The sequence below is a fragment of the Ixodes scapularis genome, unplaced genomic scaffold (assembly GCF_016920785.2).
Source record: "Ixodes scapularis isolate PalLabHiFi unplaced genomic scaffold, ASM1692078v2 PGA_scaffold5__190_contigs__length_132052651, whole genome shotgun sequence".
Taxonomy (NCBI): domain Eukaryota; kingdom Metazoa; phylum Arthropoda; class Arachnida; order Ixodida; family Ixodidae; genus Ixodes; species Ixodes scapularis.
In genome coordinates this window covers 108858100-108864510 of record NW_024609880.1, presented here as the reverse complement: position 1 = coordinate 108864510, position 6411 = coordinate 108858100, and positions in this window count along the sequence as shown.

The window sequence follows — 6411 nt, the reverse complement described above, 5'->3', positions numbered from 1 at the left end:
TTCTAGGATATTTTAAATCCTCTGATAACGTACTAACGCTTTCTTTTTGGAGTTTACTAATTTTTTGTCAAACTCAATTAGTGTTTAGGCCACGTTACTGAACTTTCCCCGCTAAATTTATGGGAAATGCCCAAACAAACGGACGGACGGCAAAAAAAAATAATTGGGAATGGGGGTTTTTGTTAAAAAGCATTTAGTGCTATAAAATGATACTCCAATATCTTTATTGTTCAACGTTGGGCGACAACTCAAACAATCGAATGAGTGGGAATTCTGCCTATAGACGCGTCAATCTGACGACGCCATCATCCGCATTCCGCAGCTGCATCCAAGTGACATCAAACCCAACAATATTAAAATTCCCAGGAATTTTAATCCCAGCAGAATCAGTTGACGTGTGTGTTTACGCACGGAAGCTCCTAAACACTAGAAATGTTAGCATGTAAAAGGTGCCGCGGGTTCCATCTCCAGCGGTCGTGAGGAAGTGAAGATTGGGCGCGGCGGTACGCGGTACGCGTATCGGCGTACCGTCGTGTACCACTACTGCGCGACACACGCTAAAACTCATCTAGCACGGGTACCGCACTGGCTAGTTTTTTTCATCTCCAGCGGGGCCGGCTTGCGATTCTGCGTTTTAGCTTAAGTACAGACGCAGCCGATGAGACGAACGCGAGCATATGGTCCTAAACAGCGCTTGCACTGCACGAGCGCGACTGCTTGGCACAGACGGTGAAATCGCGGAGCTCGCTCTTGTAGCATCCGCTGCGCTCACACTTAAAGAAACGTTTAAATGTATAAAGAAAAGAAACATTTTTCTTTAGAGGGCTTAGATAAAACACTTATACATTTTGTTTGTAATTATTGTTTTACAAAAAGAAAAATCGCGCAATATTTACGCTGTTAGACGACATTTAGGTGGAGGACACGACACGCTCTAAGCACCGCCCACAGATCAATGGCCCCGCCCATTACTACTGGGCAGAGTGTCGAACCGAAATTTTTATCGGTTCGGTTCCGGTTAGGGGTCCAAGGCTTTCGGTTCAGCTCCGGTTCAGTTCCGGGGAGCAAAAATGACGTTCAAACCGGTTTCAACTGGTTCGTACCGGCTCGAATCGCTGAATTTAGAATATATTTTCTGCGTTCTTTCGGCAATAGGCAGAATTTCTAAAGCAAAACGAGTAACTACATTGCTTTTCATCGTTCGTTGAATCCACTTTTAATTTCAGGGACCAAAAATAAATTGCGGTATTTAATTTCGATGGAACACCGAAATAAAATCTTGATTACCGTATATAACTCAAAATCTGTGTTGTTGTTTTTTTTGTCTTTTTTACCGTAGTCGTATATATTTAAACTGAATCGAAACATTCTCAGTCTGGTAGGTCGCCTAAAATGCCCGTGATTATTACTACTTTGCGTCGCACTATTAAGAGTCGAATCCTGTTCTGCTCTTGAACTTACAGATTAATTACAGTGCATAGGGTCATAAAATGGGCACGTCCTCGCCGCATATATTGCGAAATCTGGTTTAGAAAGTACATTTCACAATATATATGATGACCACGACGCGACTGAGCTAGAAGCAATAATATTTTCGAAGTGTTAGGAAAGCTTTAGAACAAAGCCTTTCAGTGTACCTTCTATAGAAACACTGAGCGGCAATAACAATGCTTGCTTTTCTGGCCAATATTGTTTGCACTCAGCACCGTGATGCAGGCGAAAACTTCTGCAGAAAAGAGTGACCTTCGCACTCATTTCAGGGTCCGATCTAAAATAGCGTGAATCCAGATGAACATTTTCGACACAGCGTGGCGTTTGAGGCTTGTTCTTGACAAGATGCCGGTCAATTCAATCTGCAAATAGGCACCACGCTTGTGTTTTTTTGCGTTTTTTTTTTAAACAGAGCAAAGTAGTATTTCATAGTCTACTCGATATCGCAGCTACTTAACTGCTCACTCTCTGACGGCCTGCCCCCGCAATCGTCATATTTTTGCCACGCGCCACTGTGTACTTCGTTTCCGTCCAGCCCACAGAAACTTATAGACGTGTCTATCGAGGATAAAAACGCCAGTAAAGATTTGCAAAGCACATTTCGGATACTTTGGGGGTGAATTTACTTATTGTCACGAATGACAAGTGATGAGGCGATAGTAACTGAAGAAAGTAAACGTTTAATGGAGCGAACTTGTGCCCAAAAATCAAAAAGGGAACAGAAGAAAGCAGAGCGTTGCGGGCGTCGAAGTCGGCGTGACAGCGGAGTCGAACGCTGGGGCGAAATTGGCTCCGGCATGCCACGCGGAGCCCCTTCTATACGCGCGTGAGCTTCTGGAACATTCGTAACTAGATCGAACGAGAAGGTTCTCGAACTTACGATAACGCCATGTAGAAAGAATAAATAAATGAAGATTCCGCTCCCTAGAATCGAACCCGGATCCTTCGTGCGACAGTCAAGCACGCTAACCACTGGGCCCCGCTCGTGCTTGCTCGGCAACGCGTGTGGCATTACTTCCCCCCTTTTAAAAGCGCATCGCCTCGATGCGACATACTGGGAAACAAAACGCAACAAACAAAAATAATGGCAAACTGCGTAAACTTGTGAAATACAGTCCTATCCGGCACCATGACAGAACAGCACACGACAAAACAGCACGCGACAAAACAGCACGGTCAAAACAGCACGCGTCAAAACACCACAGCGTCAATACAGCACAGCGACAAAACAGCACGCTTCAAAATAGCACACGACGAAACAGCACAGCGTCAAAACGGCAGAGCGACAGCAGAGCACGTGCCAAAACAGCACGGCGTCAAAACAGCACAGCGTCAAAACAGCACCGCGACAAAACAACACAGCGCCAAAACAGGACATTGACAATATGACAAACAGCACAGAAGTCTGCAGTCTTCCCTCGGTTTCCAGCATCCAGATCCATACCGATCCATCGAGGCACTCAAAACCGAGCAGAGCCTCAGCCAGCAGAATCTGGTAGAGAGCCAAAGGGGATGCAGACCGTCGGGCTCAAAGCCCTATGCAAAGATCTCGCAAACGCTACGAAATATCTTATCCCAGTATGACGCTCAGCCCCTCATTGATACCCTTTTTGGGTGTCGCTTTTCCTACACTATGTAAATTGAATGTTAAAGGAGAAAGCGGGTCAAATAAAATCTATTCTTTAGGACATCATTTTTTACTCTTGTCTCTGTCTCCAAGTTTGTTTTTCCTACTATCGTGGATGTTAATCGGTAGCCTAGAAGACTTTTAGCAGTATAAATATCCTGCTAAAGTAACCTCTGGGAATTTACATGCCGAACCAAAGAGGGACATATCGCGCACTTCAGCGAAGGACTGATGGTCAATTCGCCAAGTGAGAACCTTTGGAATTCTTCTGATATTCTGCGGATTACACGACGCATTATTTGCAAGACCTTCATGCCAGCGCCCTAACTATAAAAAGGTTAACAGCGTACGATTAATCTCTAACTTTAAGGGGCTGTCAGAAATATGGCTTCATTCACTTTGCAGACTCCGCTATCGTCCATGAGGTTCACACTTCATTGCGGCTGTAAAACTAAGTGCTTGCCAAATAAGACACTCATCACTACTACATCTGAATTAAGATACGAAACTTGATTGAAACTCATCCTTGCTGACATGTTTGGCAAGCGAAGCTGATGAACACAATGGCAATTGGTGTTATGAGTACATTTGACATTTTACCCTTTTTTTTTCTGACTATCAAAGGCACGGAAAAATCCTAAAAAAACGTACCAGCAACAGCTTCACTGTAAAAGGAGGTTCGTACAATTCCATTTAATTGTTTAAAGCTTTCTCGCTGATCGGCAGCTCCTGTTGTGCTAGAAATTGTGGTTCACTACCAACTTCCCTGCCTCCCAAACTGCGTCCGACAGATCCAGTGGGGGGTTGCGAAGCAATTGCTGCCCGCAGTATTTTTTTATGGATTTCAGTTGAGCTAGTTTCAGCATACATTTTATTATGTTGACTGACACTAGTAATCATCATTGAATCATTAAAATTGCCTCTTGTAGACTTGTGAAAAACGTGGGGGTTTCTCCGGGTTGCGGAGTTCGGTAAGCACTGAAATAGGCAATAAATTCTTTTACAACCTAGGGATATTAAATGAAGGGGTCAAGGAGGTTCGAAATTATTCGCGCAGAGAGAGGTGAAAAGCGCGCTCGAACTTGCTATACACGTGCTGTTTTGCCGCTGTGCTGTTTTGACACCGTGCTGTTTTGGCACGTGCTTTTATGTCGCTGTGCCGTTTTGACGCTGTGCTGTTTTGTTGCGTGCTATTTTGACGCGTGCTGTTTTGTCGCCGTGCTGTTTTGACGCTGTGCTCTTTTGACGCGTGCTGTTTTGACCGTGCTGTTTTGTCGCGTGCTGTTTTGTCGTGTGCTGTTCTGTCGCGTTCCCAGTCCTATCCACCGTAGTACGAAACTCGATTCACAGTCTTATCGATCGTCGTACGGCTTGATGCGCACGACGTGGACGACTTCCGGTCGTTGAGTGCGGTGTGATGAGGTCCGTATTCCGTCGGGCATAACCTCATAGTTCAGATCCCGAGTCGACGAAGCGCTTTGTAGAGTCCGAAGTAGCGTTTCAGGAGTTTCTCGCTTAGGCCACGTCGTCGTATCGGGGTCCAGACCCACGCACGGTCTCTGGGCTTGAAGCGAACGTCGATCCGACGAAGGTTGTGCCGGTTGGCGTCGACACGTTGTTGATCTTGACTCCGTAGTCGGGCCAACTGGCGAGCTTCTTCAGCTCGTTGCGCCACCACCTGGGCGTCGGGGCTTCCATCGTCAGCTGGTTCGTGGGGCACCATCACGTGGAGCATGGTCGTTACTTTTCTACCATGCACCAGCTAGAACGGTGTTACTCCTGTGGTCTCTTGCACCGCCGCGTTGTAAGCAAACGTGACGTAGGGTAACACCTCGTCCCAGGTCTTGTGATCTACGTCGACATACATGGAGATCATGTCGGCGATAATTTCGTTTAGTCGTTCCGTTAGTCCATTTGTCTGTGGATGGTACGCAGCGGTTCGATGGTGGCTGGTGCTACTGAGACGAAGAATTTCTTGCGTCAGCTGAGCCATGAACGATGATCCGTGTTCTGTAATGAGGACTTCAGGGGCGCCGTGCCGGAGGACAATAGACTTGATGAAAAACTTGGCCTCCTCTACAGCAGTCCCTGAAGGGAGGGATTTCGTTTAGGCGTATTGCGTGAGATAATCTGTGGCGACGATTATCCATCGGTTTCCCGAAGTCGACTGTAGAAAAGGGCCAAGTAAATCCATTCGGATCTGCTGGAACGGCGTGGAAGGGGTAGCAATCGGATGCACAAGTCCTGACGGCTTCGTCGGTGGTTTCTTGCGTCGCTGACACTCGTAGCAAGATCGAGTGTAGAGGTGATAGGTCTTTGGTAGTCTTGTCCAGCTGTATTTTTCCTGAATACTGGCGAGCGTCCTGCTGTAACCAAGGTGCCCAGCCGTTGGGTCGTCTTGGCAGGCTTGGAAGATTTCTCTATCGTCGGGAGGGATTACCAGCAGCCATGGCGAGCTATTGTCTCCGAAGTTCTTAAGGTGGCGATGCAATCGAGTTGGTTCATGACTTCTGAAATTGGAAAACAGCGCGCAAAAAGACGAAGACGACGAGAAATCTTGCATCTTTTTCTTTTTTCTCTTTTCTTTTTCTTTCTTTCAAGAAAATGTTTTTTCTTGTTTGAGCCGCTTTTAATAAAACTTCAGTTGATAGTCAGCGCTTGTCCTGTGCTCTTCTCTCGTCGTCTTCGTCTTTTTGCGCGCTGTTTTCGAATTTCAGAACTCCGAAGTTCTCCTTGTAGAGTACATCTTGTCGAATGACGAAGGTCGGAAGGGCTTCCGAGAAGACACGGGGAATAGTACCCCCCCGTCCTTCGAGGTGCTCTTTCAGGGCACGCAACTCAGGATCGTCTCTTTCACGTCGCGCCATGTCGTCGGTGTTCACTGCGCCTAGGAAGCAGTCGTCGTAATCGTCGTCGCTACTGCCGGGAGATTTCTCAACAGGAGCTCTGGACAGGCAATCGGCGTCGCTGTGCTTGCGGCCTGACTTCTGGCCCACAGTCATGTTGAACTTCTGCAGTCTGAGACTCCATCGAGCGAGACGTCCTGATGGGTCCCTTAAGTTCGCAAGCCAGCAGAGTGGGTGGTGGTTTGTGACAACGCGAAAAGGGCTGCCGTATAAGTACGGGTAAAACTTCTTGATTGCCCAGACGACCGCAAGACATTCCTTCTCAATCTTGGAGTAATTTCTCTACGCTTTGAACGGTGTTCGACTTGCGTAGGCGATGACTCGCTCGGTGCCTTCTTGAACTTGAACCAGTACCGCGCCATGTCCTTCGTTACTTGCGTCCGTATG